This window comes from Protopterus annectens, chromosome 4.part0 (assembly GCF_019279795.1).
Source record: "Protopterus annectens isolate FY-2018-M chromosome 4.part0, PAN1.0, whole genome shotgun sequence".
Taxonomy (NCBI): Eukaryota; Metazoa; Chordata; order Ceratodontiformes; family Protopteridae; genus Protopterus; species Protopterus annectens.
The window spans coordinates 838,081,654-838,098,455 of NC_056733.1; positions in this window are offsets into that span (position 1 = coordinate 838,081,654).

The window sequence follows — 16,802 nt, forward strand, 5'->3', positions numbered from 1 at the left end:
TTTCTGTCTTGCCAAGAAACTTTCCTATAAATGGGTAGCAGTTGTGTGGATCAAATCTCAGCTCTGATGCATGCTGATTACTACACAATGTAGTGCAATGTTGACAGAGGGAGACTGAAAGATGAACAGAACTTCTTTTAAAGTCTTTTTCCACATGGGACCTGAGCTGCACGTCATACCGCACCACAATACCCTCTGCATATAAATTTAGCCTCTTCACTATTAGGAACCTGAAAATGTCACATTTCATATGACATAGTTGTGCTGAGCCTAGTTACGATTGTATTTACCTTCATGTGGCAAGGCATACCTCTTATTTTGTAGAAATTGAAAATAGGCAGAAAGTATGGCCATCCAGCCAAAAATCTGGGCATCTTATTAGCATAAAATTTGAACAATAGCACATAACTCTTCTTACCTCAAGTAGGAATATGTGATACTATTCAGAAATACAAGTTTGAAAAACAGAGAGTAACAAAAGTGATAGAAACTATAAGTGCATTATCAAAGAGACCGTGTCCCAATGATGTAAATCCTGGCTCTAGATGATTGTCACTGTTGAAGTGACACCCAGACCACACATGCAAAATGGGAAAAAGGGGTTGTGGTTGGAGGGATGGATCAAAAAGACAGTGTAAAATTTGTAGAATTTAACGAATTGTACTGCAAAATTCCACCTCACAAGGCTCTTTATTTTTGCTTCTGAGCAAAAACATGTAAGATGCATGTAGTCTTTCTTTAAATGATTGGTGCCTCCAATATGCTGGTTGTGTATTGTGGTTTTCTATGTACTAGACAGCTTCAAAAACCATGAGTACCTCCAAAAATAGCAACATCATTAATAGGGGTAAATCAGTCTTGAAAATAGGAACATTCTTCTAATCCAGGGACAGCTGAGAGGTCTGTGACAAGGTAAGTGCACCCTCATGAGTTTTCTCTAGTACCATCAAAGTTTGCGAGTTATTGTCTAGAGAGGTCTTTCCCTGAGTTATTGCAATTAACTGTACATTACTGTTCTTATATTTTTTTTACTATGTTTGGACTTTATCAATGCCTACTTTTTTACTTTTGTCAGTGGTATCCCATCATTACTGTAGTTAATTTTGCCTTACCTTTACTGTTTCCTCACCCTGACTATTGTCAGTCAAGGTTTATTACTGTTAATTACCCCTGTAACTCCTGTTTGTACTACCTCAAACTGCCTTGTCCTCATAACTTTAACCTTCCCAGAACCCTATTGTTTGTTCCTATTTGCTCTCTATGCCCATTAAATTTTAGCCCTGCTTATCATAAATCAAGGGGTATTGTTGTTCATCATTACCACTTCAAATATCATCTGTACCTTTGTACTTCATCTTGATAGGGCTCTTTGTTCTACTTACCCACTCAGGGTCCTAGTATCCCATTAACTGTAATAGCTATTTGAAATTATTCTTTAATTTTTAATTTAAAGGAATGCATTCTAAACTAATTAATCCACTGCTCAGTTAACCCCACTGGTTGTTATCCTTCATTTATAATTAATTTAAATTGTCTTAGTTTAATCTATTTAAACTAAATTATCCCTCCCTCCTGTTAGTGGTTCATATCAATTCTTAACAATAAATGTTTTCCTTGATGTAATAGCCCTCATTGGCTCTAACCTCTCTGTTGTATCATTGCAATGTGAGCTACTAACCACCTTAACAGCTTGCAAAAGATATTGTCATCTTTGCTGTCCACCTTAGCCAATTATTTTTAACTTAGTTCCCCCATTGCCCTTCCCTAATCTCACTCAGCCCATCTGGTGCTACTAAAGTCCCTTGATAGTCTCTGCATTATGGGTTAGCATGTTATTCTAGCTTCTTCTCTGTTCAGCCTACTTGTGCTTGGAAATATAAAACACCTAAAACTTACCAGCAACTTCTTACACTTAGCTAGCACTGGCATCATTTTTTGAGAGGTGCAAATATTTATTCAAACTGTAGGTGGCCTTGCACTGTGTACCATTGTTTAAAAATATAATATTTTCAATACATACTTTTTTCGGGGAGCTGAATTCCTGGAAAACAGCTTCTAAATTTAAAAAAAAAGCTTAAAAACTAGTAACTTTGCTTCTCTGATTGCAGGACTTTTATTTTCTGAAACAATAGATTTACCCTTAAATAACAGGTTTGCATAGGACTTTAAGCTGCAAAACATAAGTAATCATGTATTTTAAGCTCAAGCATTTTACATGATAAGGAATATAAATAATTAGTTTTACTATATTTGCAGTGAAAGACATAATATATTTCATTTAAGCTAAACTTATAAATGTTCTACTTAAAGGGACAATCCCTAAGATTTTTTTGTTCTGATTCTGGTCTTTGTTTACATTTTCAGTCTGGATTTCTGAGCATATCTCAACTTCAGCTGTGGGTGGTTGGGGGAGGCATGCTTACATGATGTTTCAATGGTCTTAGTCAAATTCCATTTCAACTTGCAGTTGCACCCACAACAGTTCTCACTGAGTCATTCATTAGTTTCACCAGTGCTTTTTATCCTCAGAGTACAGTAGCTTTTCAGGAATTTTATGACCTCACTTGTTACTATCTAGCATGAAAGCATATGAGCAGTGCAATGCTAAAATGCTAGTAAACACAGTTTTCTGTTCATTTCATATTTTATTTTGTACAGATTTCTGAGTACTAGCTAAATGCTATGATGTTTTACATGACTGTCACTTGCTCTGTAAAAAGTCTCAGAATGTTTCCAAGTTTCTAATAGTAGTAGAAGTACTTTTCTTTTTTTCATGTTTTGCTTTTTGATCTCTGAATACTAGCCAAGTGTAATGGTTTTCTGATCTGCTGAAAAAAAATTATGTGTGATGCAAGCAACAGATTAATTTTAAACATTAAGTCCAAAACTTATAGTCACAATGGGGGCTGTACAGTATGGAATTCTGTGATAGTTTTACATACTAATTCTGAGATTGCTTTACTATGAAGTAAGGAAAATACATCAATAGACTGTTAAGATTTAGCATGAATTCACTAAACTGTACTTTTTGACTATATTGCTTGCAGTTACCCTATGCAAAATAGATAAAGGAAATAAAGAGCTGCACAATTAAGATAAGCCTTTTGATGACTTCATAAATAGTAAACACTGAGATTCTTGCCCAACCACCCCCACAACATACACAAAAATGTAATAACCTTATTGTTTCCCAATGATCAAGGACTGAATGCTTTAAGCTTTTTGATGACTTCATAAATAGTAAACACTGAGAGTCTTGCCTAACCACCCCCACCACAAACACACATAAAAATGTAATAACCTTATTGTTTCCCAGTGATCAGGGGCTGAATGCTTTTACAGGAACTGAATATTGTTAATTGTGTTCACCAGAGGGAATGAAAACAGGGCTGCATAAACTAAATTGTAACCAGGAGTGGGGTTGATAATGATGTGGTAACTGAGTGGTGATAACTAGGAGGTATCAGCATGTTTCTTTGGTCAGAATTTTAGACTCTGGGATTATCCCATTAAAGTAATGTAGACCCCTGGTGCAGAAAGAGCACCAAAACATGTTAATACACTAAACACACTTTCATTAAAACATAAGAACCACGTGCCAGTGTATGATCACACCAGTTTTTACTAAAAAACAAAACTAAGCACTTTTGTCCCCTTGAACATTGTGGGACTTATCCTTTAGAGTTAATAAAAGACTTAAACCACTTTACCTTTTTACACAATTTTTTAGTGCTGACATGCTTAATTTTAGAATATACTGTGGAAAGTATGGTGAATTGGACATGTTTAATGTTATATGGAGGGTGACATTAAAATGGCATTAAAACAGATCTGCAATTTGGTTAACTCAATACTATTATTGTACATATTTCCCCAAGGGATTCATTTGCAAGATCCAAAGTGCACAACTTTATTTGGAGTGCGCTCTTTCTGTGCTAGGGGTCTACATTACTTTAAGCAGAGTGTTTTTGTTGTTGGGTTCTGGTTAAACTTATAAATGTATTTTTAAATGTTAAACAAGCACTTTCTTTAAGTGAATGTCATTAAATTATAAACAATAGAATTGGTAACTTTAAGACTATACAAGTTAAGAATTTGAGTTCATTTGTTTTAACTTTGCTTAGTATGTGCATTGCTGGATTAACTGAATGCTATATTTAAGTAATATGCTAATTAAAAGTGCTAAAGTGATGGCAATTGTGTTTCCTTTGTTCCTATGTAACACATTAATTTTACAGGTTATTTGTGAAGGAATTAACACTTAAAACAACTCAAGAACAAAGAATATTCCAATTAAGTGAAAGTGCTTGATTCATGCATGTTTTGCTTTGTATCTGCTCCTTCAGCTATTTTGATAAAAATTCAGGTCCTAGAATAGTTCAAAGTTCATCACTGATGTCTGTGAAAACAAGACATGCTTTAATTGTGGCTGCAAAACTGAGGAGAAAAGATTTGAACTTCTCTTCACGTATATATGCGAAAAATCTACTCAAAATAACACATTTTTTAAATATTTATTTAAAAGTGAAGACTTAAAACAAAAGCTTTAGTGATGTTTTATATTGAGCTGCTGCTGGCATACAAGTTGCTTACATTTTGCCTAATGTTAATAGATAATGTTGTAGTGTTATTAACTTTAACTGTACATATTAAAGGGAAGGAGCAAAGTTAGATGTTTGTTACTGATTAGAACAGTTTAAAAGAATTAAGAAGAATGAAAAATCTAAAGAGGACGTTTGCAACTGCTGTGTGTTATGAGTTGTCATTTTTCACATGCCATAATCAAATACTAATGTCAAAATGTGAAACTTAGACCAGAACAGCAGTTCACAATCGCTAAAAATACACACTCAACTTAAACAAGCAGTAATTGTTTTATATGCAATGAGGATTGCTTATAACACTAGAATTAATAAGAAGAGTAAACATCTGAGTAAATTCACAAGGAACGAAACATCTACTATGTACTGTTAATAAAAGATCAGTATCAGTAAGTTAAGAAATATGTATACATATATTGTAATCTCTAATAGAAAGCTGAGGATTAAATCTTTTTTTTTTTTGATGGGAGAGTTTAGACGCACAGGTTATATAAAATAAGGTAGAATATCAGTGGACAAATAGAAAAAAATATATTTTAACAGCAAACTGCTTATAAGAAAAAAATTATATATTACATGTACCTGCATATGGCAAAAATGTGACTATATAAGATCGCATATAATTTACATAGAAAATCACATAAAAAGTATTTGAAAATATCCCAAAAGCTTAACTTGAAACTTTATCATGTGAACTTTGAATCGTTTTGCTTATTATAAGTTATTAGATTCACCAGACTACCTGAAATAACTTATTTTATAAGTCAGAGGTGAAATTTGAGTGTTATATTGCTGAACCAGTACATCCATTGTGATAGAAATTAAAGTAGATTTTTTAAGATGTTTTAACCCATAAAGGGATAATGTGGTTTGACTTAAGCACTTTGTGACTTTTGAATACAATATAGACTGCATTTGTTTTCTGTAGAAATACCAGGACATTCTCTTTGACTTTAGCAATGTACAAGCTTTTATGAATTAATTTAATTAGCTAAAGGGTTTTTAAATATTTTGACATTTATCATATTCATAGTGTTACATAACTTTAAGATACAGACACTTGTCCTTTTAAAATGAATTCTGAACTTTTGTCAGATCTATACAATGTGTATATATTTTCTAGCATGAATAATTTATATATGCATTGATTTTCCTATTATATAATAGCTTGGTAAGATAAAATTAACCTGTCATCTGTAAGTTTACAGATATCTTTATCACTTCATGTCTTACCCTGTTCTGCTTATTTATTTAGAGATTTAGTTATAATAATATTGAATGAGGAAATAATTTAAGAACACTTTATAGATAATTATACTATTATAAGAAGATATAAATACATATATAGTGCACTATTTGTCAGATTATTAATATTTATGATTAATAGAAGTGGATTATTAAACTTTTATGCAGTAATGGGGGAAATGGGTTTAAATGGCAAAATATATAACCAAGTTAGTAGTGTCTTATTATTTTTAATTTATATATAATATTAAATTAATTATCTGTAAGCCACAGAAGCTTTTGGCTAGTTTTTGATGAAATTGTAGGTATTGGTAGGTAAAGAGATAGCACAATAGTTTGCCTATTCAATAGGCAAACTAGGAACTTTGGTATCCAATGTATAGTGTGTTTTATTAGTAATATATACAGTTACAGTTGTACACTTGTTTTTGTTTTTACTTATGAATTTTATTAGTTTACTAAAAAGGAAAAAGTTTAAATATGGAATATTAAGATAGTGTTGGAGGAATTCATTAGAGTCTTATATACAACTACATTAATATGGTAGATAAATGTGTCATACTATCTCTTGATAAAATAAATATTTTTAAATACATAGTATGGATAGTTTTAATCTAGTATTAATATAAATAGATTAAATAATGACAAAAAAGGAAATCATTAATGAGATATCTAAAATTAAATAGAGGGGCATTATATTACTGCAAGAGACTCACTTGATAGATAATGATATACAGTATTTAAATAACTTAGTTTCTGACATGTTGTCATCTGCTTCTTTTAACAAAAAGAGGAGAGGAACTACTATACTTTGCAGAAAATCTACTGGAAAGCCTATGGTCATGGAATCCATTAATGATTACAAATAAATGCATATACTTGCACTAATTAAATATAATGGCAAACTCTATACACTAGCTAACTTTTACTGGATTCCTGGATTAGGTGCAAGGGTAGCTAAAGATTACTTGAACTTATCACAAAGTCACTGGAAGGGTAGTTTAATTTTAGCAGGGGATTTTAACTGCATATGTTGTATAGAAGAAACAAGTAAACAGAAGAAAGCTAAATTCTAGCATCAGCTAAAGCACTAAACATCAATTAGTAATAATAATTTAGCTAATTTAATATTAAACGCAGAAGATAAGTAATTGATCTTTACCAATTATGCTTATGCACATGGGGTGCAGACTAGAATTAATAGGATCTATGCCTCTACAGATTTACTTAATAAAGTATATTATTTTAAAACTATTCGTTGTCCTTTATCTGATCATAACACACTAAGTATTAATATATTAATGGATACAAGGACATTTTAGATTATCTATAAAATGTCAGTATATATGATGAAATGAAAATAATTTAAGAGTTATGTTATGTTATGGAACAAATCAAGTATTTTTTATCTTTGAATGATGATGGTCAGGTTAGTAAAGTCATATAATGGGACTCCTTAAAAATGAATATTATGCATAGAATGGGAAGATGGGCCAGTAATAAAATGAAAGAGCGGGCTAAAATGTTGTAGGAATACAAGATGAAATACATAAAGCAAGATCTAAACAACAAATAAATTAGAAAATGCTGTAGTCATTAAAAATGATGACAAAAGATCAAGCAATGCTAATGCATAAAGTAAACATAGCTTTAGAAAAAATGAAATTACACAGTTACGCAATGACTAGAAAAAAGAAAAAAAGTCTTCACAGATTAGCTAATAAAAGTAAGATGTTAATTAAAAAGGCACAAACTGATAATATCTGAAATTGTCACACTGATTATCTTATTTCAGACATGGAAGAAATAAAAACTCCATGATGAGCTTAATAAAGATAAAAAGAGTAATCCTGATGACTGCAAAAATAATAAGTATTTCAAGAAAATGCTACCAGTAAACTTAATCACTATCGAATATCTCTGTTAAATAAGCCTATTACCCTAATAGACGTTAAAGAAGCTTTAAAAATGGGAAACATTGTAAAGCTCTAGGGCTAGATTGTTTTAAGTATGGAATTATATAATCTGCTACCATTAAATATTTTAGAATTAGTGAGCAACATTTTCAGGATAATTCAGAGCAACAAAATAATTCCTCCCTCCTGGAAATTTTCTGCAATTTCATCTTCAATTAACCAGGGAAAGGATAATAAGTTATACATGTTTCATTATTAAATGTAGACTATAAAATATTTACTTCCATCTTTGCTACAAGATTAAGATATACAGTAGATACATTAATCAATAAAGATCAAACAGTATTTACAGTCAATAGATTAATGTATGGTATGTATAATAGATTTAGCAAAAGGAATTAAGAAATATTGGCCCAAATTAGCTTAGATATCAAGAGACCTTTTGATTCTATATATTAAAACTACTTTTTAAAACTTTAGAAATGTTTGCATTTTCAGAACAATTTATTGGAATATTAAAAAGCTTGTATAGAGACTCCAAATATGTTAAAATTTGTATCTTACAATTCTGAAGGATTTACTTTAAACAAATGCAAAATGAAGGGTTTCCCTTGCCCCTTCTACTATTTCCATTAGCTATCAAACCCTTAGCTAACGATATAAGAAGCAATGAAAACGTGATGGATTCTCAGCTAATAAGGATTGTCAATCTACAGTGCAAATTTTTGCAGATGATATTTTACTAATTATAGGAGGTTTAAAATATTCAGTAGAAGAAATAAAAAGTAAGACTGCTGAAATTTACTAACAATTAAATAAATCAATCAGTAGATATTAAGTTTAAAGATAAATATAAATATAATTTGGAAGGAAGAGAAGTAAAATATTATGAAATAAAATATATCAAAATGTGAGTCATATTATTAATAATTTTAAAAAATAAGTGAAGAAGTGTCACTTCTTATTAAAAAATGGATTTTTTTACTTCTGAAGATTTATTACTTATTAAAATGATTATATTACCCAAGATTTATATATGTGTGTGTGTGTGTGTGTGTGTGTGTGTGTGTGTGTGTGTGTGTGTGTGTGTGTGTGTGTGTGCATATATATATATATATATATATATATATATATATATATATATATATATATATATATGGATCCCCTTCTGAAACTTGAAATCCCATATAACCGAAACTTAATTTTGTGAGACAAAAATCATGACACCTTGAATACCTGAATGGCAAATTTTTCCTCAGGGTAAGGAAACACTTGCTCATCTGTAGTGTGATCCCTTAGGTGGTATATATAGTTGGGGATGGGGGTTGGGGTGCAGCCCCCCCCATAAGTGGGTTTTATTTACTACAGTGTGTGTTTTATGTTTGGGCAAGTGTTTACTTACCCTCAGAATAATTTGCTGTTTGGGTATTCAAGTTTTTATGATTTTCATCTCACAAAAATGAGTTTTGATTATATTGGAATTTCAGATTTAGAAGTAGATCCATATATATATATATATATATATATATATATATATATATATATATATAAAACATTTTTTTAAAGAAAATGAAAAAAATTTAACTTCATTCTTATGGTACCCCAAAAAGCTGTGAATTGCTTATAGAAATCATGTTAGATTAAAAGCCTGGCAGTATTAGCTCCGCAGATATAGAATTTTATTCCACTGATGCAAATTTTAACTCTAGTATACACTGGATAGACTCAAATTATACCATTCAATGGAAAAACATTCTGATATGACTGCATTGAAATGTTATATAAGTTTATCAAATATGATAAATTAAAAATATGTAACAATCCCCTCATCTGGTTAATAAAATTTACCTTAAAAGGAAATTGATTTCAGTCTTTCCTTATATGAAATCAATTCTTAAAACAGTTAAGACATATGTTTTTAAAACCCCATTAATATTAAACTGGAAATTTTGTGCTTGCTCTTTGTATGCACCTCAAGAGTTATAGAAAAAGAAAACAATGTTAAAATGAATTTACTAAAAAGGAATTGATTAGTGTTATGTTCTGATTGCTTTGAAAAAGGAAAAGCTAAATCACCACAATATTTAATGAAAGATTATAAGTTGGAATAATCTGTTAATCATTTACTATTATCCATCAGTAATAAATCAAATTAATTTGTAGGTAATATAAGTGAATAGGAACAGAACACTATTCTCCCATTATGAGTATATGAATGGTATCATCAAAGGTAAACTGACCTATAAAGGAAGCTTAACCAAGTTATACAAGTTAATTATAAATAATAATAATTTTGATGCAAACATCTGGAACTTTTTAGATAGTAGTGGATTGAGTGACTCAGTTGATGGTAAGAATAAAACTTTGTTACTTAAGTCAATTAGTCAAACTTCTTTAAGTTTATATTGGAAAGTTTTATATGGAAATATATACAGGGAATATTTGTTACTTCATATAAAATCTGTAAGTTTAGTAAAATGACTTATTCAGTTTGCTGGACATGTAGTAAAGATGATTAGGCACATTTGCTTATGGATTGTGAAAAAGTAAATCTATATTTATTTATTTTATTTATTTATTTTCATTTGTTTATCAGGGGAGTCCACTGGGCTGTGAAGCCCATTTCCACTGGAGGCCCAGGACGACAAGCTTCAAGAATAACAAGTACACAAGGCATATCACATAGTTACAACAAGCATACAGAAAACAAATCTTGAGTGTATATATATATATATATATATATATATATATATATATATATATATATATATATATATATATACTAGTATGCACTCCCTAAGAACAATTCAAAACTAGCAAAAATTTTAAGTGAATACAGCAGAGGGTATTAAGTACAATTCAAAAATAGCTGCAGTTTTAAGTAAATACAGCATAGGGTACATATTTGGATACATAGATGAAATAACTAGAATGTCAGTTTGAAGAGGAACACTGGTGCCAAGAATGACAAAATGTCATGGCTTTATATATATATATATATATATATATATATATATATATATATATATATATATATATATTGGGAAGAGATAATTATGTTTTTGAATGAGTTATGGTCTGATAATTCTTCTTTAACTAGATCAATAATACTAATAAATGTTCCACTTACTTTAAAAATGTTTTGGGGTCTTCTGGCAGAAAACCTAGAAAAGTCAATAAAAGTTGGAAATCAAACTCAGTTCCTACATTCAAAGAATTTTTAAATTTAACAGCAATTGCCCTCACTTGTTTAGATTATATCTTTCAGACCTTACTTTTTCATCTGAGGTGTTCTACAATCTCTATGCTGACGACCTGAAATTGGCTAAACTGATTACGAGTGTTACAGATAAGGCATGTCTGCAAAATAATTTGACTAAATTGACCATTTGGGCACAGGAGAATAATATGTTGATAAATACATCAAAAACTAAGCATATGAGATTTGGGAGACATAAACTGAAAGGTAAATATTTAATACAGCACACAGTGATTGAAACTGTAGACTCATTTAAGGACCTGGGTATATGGGTAGATTCAGCTATGAGTTTTTCTAATCATATCAACCAATTGGCTAATGATAGTTATAGAACTATAGGTTGTATAAAAAGATTTATAAAGTCTAGGAAATCAAACATAATGAAGTAATTGTTTGTTAGTTACATTAGACTCAAACGTAAGTATGGAATAACAATATGGAAACCCTATAGGAAAATAAGCATGAATAAACTGGAAAGAGTACAGTGGAAATATACCAAGAGTTATTATGAAAGACTAAAATATCTGAACTTGTACAGCGTCACTTACAGATATTTAAGAGGATATCTTATTCAGTTATAAAGGGCATTTAGGGACAACTACCTCTGGGAATGCTTGGGGTTGTCAAAAAGTACTAGAGAATCATCAGATAACCTATGTAGAAGATTCTATATGAATGAGAAGTGTAGTAATTGGTTTTCTGACAGAGTAGCTGATACTTGGAACAGACTACCAAATTACATTAAAGCAAGTACTAGTTTAGATATTTTTCGAACAGCCTGGACATTTATTATAGGAACAAGTGTTTTGGTATATTGGCAAGCTAGAATGGAATTAATGCCTGTGCTTGAAACATTTGTATGTGTGTATGTATGTATGTATATAAACTAAAAAAGAAGTGATTAGAATAAGCTCTATAAATCAAACTAAGACTTTTAGTGGTTGGGATAGCCTCAAAATGTTGCTACTGAAATACCAAGACTCTTAATATATTAATTGTATAGTTACTCTGAAGATTCAATGTATTCCAAGCATTGTATAACCATATGTGATACTGAATTTCTTCCTTTTGTGTACATATTGTATACATGTCAAATCAATTTAAAAAAAGCTAAACAATGTGGTGGTCTCCATGCATTAAAAAAGCTAAACAAAGTGGTAATCTCCATGCATTAATAAATATATAACAAAAGGAAGATACTCTTAAACCAATACAGTAGAACAAAACTCCCAAACATTAAGAAGAAAATCAAATATCTAGATAAGAAATTAAAAATGGACATCAGAAAAACAAAGACATCCCTTGAATACAAATGAGCTACAGAAACCATAGACAAATGTAAATCCTTTAGTTCGATCAGAAAAAAAAGTAATAACACCTAGCATTGGTCAGAGTATATTCATAATGGTTCTGCCTACTCTGGCCCAATGGATATTGCCAACATAGTGGCAAAAAACTTAGGCCAGCTTCATGGGCATGGGACACTCTGTTCGCACTGTGAATTCATGGGTATTCGACACTTTTCCCAATGTCTCTCTGAACCAGGCTAAGACAGTTGATACAATTCCCTGTGTAGTGTTATCAACAAGCTCACCCATCTCAACATTAATCCTGACATAAACCACTGGACAACTAACTGGCTCAACGGCAGGATTCACATAACAATGATTAAAGGCACTGCAACCACACAAAGAACATTATCAGTTGTGTTCATCAGGGCTCTGTCATGAGCCCCTTCATCCCTAGCATCCACTTTTCTAACATCAATTAAAAGTCAAAAGGCTAAGGCTTTTCTGATGACTGTAAACTATGTGCTATTGTATGTTCTTCTGTTGATGCTCACATATTCCAACAAAGGCTTAACCATGCTAATAGCTATTGTACTGGTCACAAGCCCAAGCTTCATGCCAAAATGTAGTGCAGTTTTATTTGGGAAGTGCCCCTTAGTTCATGCTACATTAAGGACAGCTCTTAAAACTGATACAGTCATATTATATATATATATATATATATATATATATATATATATATATATATATATATATATATATGGTTTCACTTCATATTGCCGAAATGCTTAAATATCAAATTTCAGCATTTTGACAATATAAAGCCAACACCATCACAACACCGACACTGCACAATCACGAAACCACAACATTGAACCCACAGCATACAGCACACAACACATAAACCCTAACACCCACACCACAAAACAATTACATATAACAAAACACCACACATACAAACACCTATACTACACAAATGTAGGGGGGCAAGTCCCCCTGCACCCCCCCACACACCCCTTACTTAAATATACTAACTCCGAGATTACACAAACAGTAAAAAAAAAAAAAAAAAAAAAATCACACACAGCCAACACACACACTCTTGCCTCCACCTCCCTACCCTAACCCACTCGTACAAGTTACAAAAACACTCACGCACACTCACTCACCTTAAACTGCAGACACCATCCCAGCCAAACACTTACAAAGATAACGTAAATGCTGTAAAATTTCACAGTACTTTAAAAATGAAGACAGATATGTTTCTTTCTCTCTTTCAGTGGCTTTTATTAACTACAGTACACACATGCGGGAGCCTCATGGAAAGTACCAGGGTGACTCCCAGTACAAAGAAATAAACAAGCTTATATACTGGTGATATTGCTGACAATACAAAAATATAAGACTGGACCAATTAGATTATTACACAGAGCAATTAACCAAAGGTTTACCTGTAAACATAAGACAATTCACATCATCATATCTCTAGGCAAAAGAGAAAATCGGATATACTTCCATAAAAGGTACATTTCCTGCCTTCAGGCAGAATCTAGCTTGTTCAGTAGTTTTCCATTGTTCACAGTTCAGAGTTAACAGTACTCAGTACATCTCAGTTTATACAAACTGTCACATACTCAATTCCCTTGAAACACATGCTTTGGCTGTTCATATTCTACAATGCATAAGCATGAATTCGATACAGTCCTATTCACGCTTATGCACTTTTGTTATTTTGAAGTTTCGGCTTCATGGACATGAATTGCTGAAATTCAATATTTCAGCAATTCATGATTATGAAGTGAAACCATATATATATATATATATATATATATATATATATATATATATATATATATATATACGCAACTTTATCGACAACAAGCTGTCCTTTGACTACTAGGTTCCAGTCATAGTCAGGAAATCATTCTACAAAGCTCTGTTAATTTCTAAAGGCATCTTCTCTAGGAATAGTGAAGTCATAATTCTTCTTTGTCCATCCCTCATTAGGCCTATCTTCAAATCCAGTGTCTCCTTCAGTACATACCTCTCTAAACATTTTGTCCAACTAGAAAGGCCCTGAAGATACTTAACCAAGTAAATGAATGGACTAAACCCCCCAAGCTATCCTGATAGAATAAATACCTTCTTACCATATTCTATCTTATGCACGGTGCTTTATGGGTATCTATGCTTAGCCTTCCATGCCTTGAAAGATCCTGCCCTATTTAATCTCCCTCACCTACACAAGGTTAGTAGCATAAATAATAATCACATCAAGGAGTTTAACTGTCATTGACACATAAATAGGATCTGCTTGTGTGATAGATATCTAACTCAATGTTTATCAAAATTATGAATGTGTCTCCTGCACATCAAACAAAGCAACACATTAGTTGCCATTAAGGCCAGTTCCAATTATCGAATGGTTGTTTGTAAATAACCCCTGATATATATATATATATATATATATATATATATATATATATATATATATATATATATAAACTATGGTTGTCCTTTGTTGGGACAGTGAATAATTTTTAACTATTTTGTGCTTATGCTAGGTAGGCTCTCAATGGTTGTCTAAAATGCATGCTTAGTATATAACAATGATCTTATTAGCCTATGTGTGGAATACAAAATGTGAGTCAAATAAGAGGACAGAAATGAAAAATAAAGTAAGAATGCGTTATAGCAGCACTGGGTATGAAAAGGAGAGTTGTGGGAATGTGCAGTAACAGTAATGAAGATAAAAGAGGGAGAGAAAGCCACAAGCTGCAGTTTAAGCATCACTTTTGTTGTGTAGCATGTGAGGAAGTACGGACCTCCATTTGATCGATTTTGCAGAATGCATATCGGAAGGTACAATTTTACAAGGATGTATAAAAAGAAAAGCAAGTGTACTCAAAAGAGTCTGCATGTTGAACAAAAACATGAAAGTGAGTTGTTTGCAGACCTGTAAAAATGCTTCAGTGAGAAAAGAATGCATGGTAGATTGTTGGAAAGAAATGCTGATAATTAATGAATAGAATATTGAAAATAAACTAGACAAGGGTGCAAAATGGTGTGCAATATTTTGCCTATAGCTGTGTTTCATGAATCTGGGGATAAATTCACAGAGAATGCAACACTTTAGATATAGTTAACACGCAGAGCTCAAAATAAAGCCATTGGGTTAAAAGCTACTGAAATGTGAATATACAAACTAAGAAATGCAACATCCTGTTTTGAACTGTATTGTTTAAGTCATTTGCTATGTAAGAAGCTCAGAATGATAAAATTAATCCAGATTATGAAAACAAAGATGCATATGCACAGACACAGTCACACAGTCACAAATACATCTGTTCAGAGCTATACCAATGGTATTCTTTAGGACAATGCTGATGGGTTTATAGGTTTGAGAAGTCATTTAGCAGCATGTAGTATCCAAATACATCCTGAATCTATTTCAGTAATACATGCACTGGTAAAGTACCATTAACTCACAGCAGTAGAAACAAACAGGAATTTAAGTGAATTTAAAGCATGGGTTTGGTTCCAAAAAAAATATTCTTAACTGTTTACTATTGAAGATTTTGCCAGGGATTCATTAACAAGCATGTACATATTACTTTAGCCTTATACATTTTGTCTATGTTAGAATGACAAAGATCAGTGATCCTCGAAAATGCAAGGCAATAAGTAACACAACATGGTAAGCATCATCTGTGTGTGGCCAGAACACCTGCTAGCAACCACATTGAGGTACAGATAGGCTCGTGCACACAGTATAAACAACAGGTTGTAAATAAGCTTAACCTCTGTAAGTGAGCATATGCGGACAGCACTATACAAGGCAAGGGCAACTTGAACTAAATAAGTAAGAGGCAGCATGAGTTTAACAATGAATCTGTGATTATATATGGGCTACTGTACAAACACCACTAATAATAATTATTGATAACTATCGAAGTAATTATGTTTACTCAGGTACACATCTACATTATAAAAGGGAAATGTTGACAAAAGGATATCAGAGGAGCACAGCTACAGTGTAACAAAGAGGAATAAATCTAATGTGTGTAGATGGTGTTAAATGTGGAGAGGTGAGATATCCATTTGGCAAGGAAATTAGATACATTAGTAGATATTTCATATACAGCAGATAGTGCACATCAGGTGCATATACAAAATTTAAAGTAAGTACTGCACCTTATACTGTTACCCTCCATCCTACCCATCTATCATTAAAAAAAATTGCTGAACTCCCAATCTGCTGCCGTATGCACCTCAGAGTGGGACTTTTATTTGTAGTTCTCATTTGTGACTATAACAATACCATCTAAAACATACATTTGTGCTAGGATAGCATGTTTTGTATTGGAATGTACATTAATAAAATAGTTTATGCAGTTATAAAAATATGTACTGTTTCCACTATACATTTTCTGAAACATGTTCAGAGAAGAGTACATTGAGTATGCCTAGCTACACCTGTGGTGCAGACATA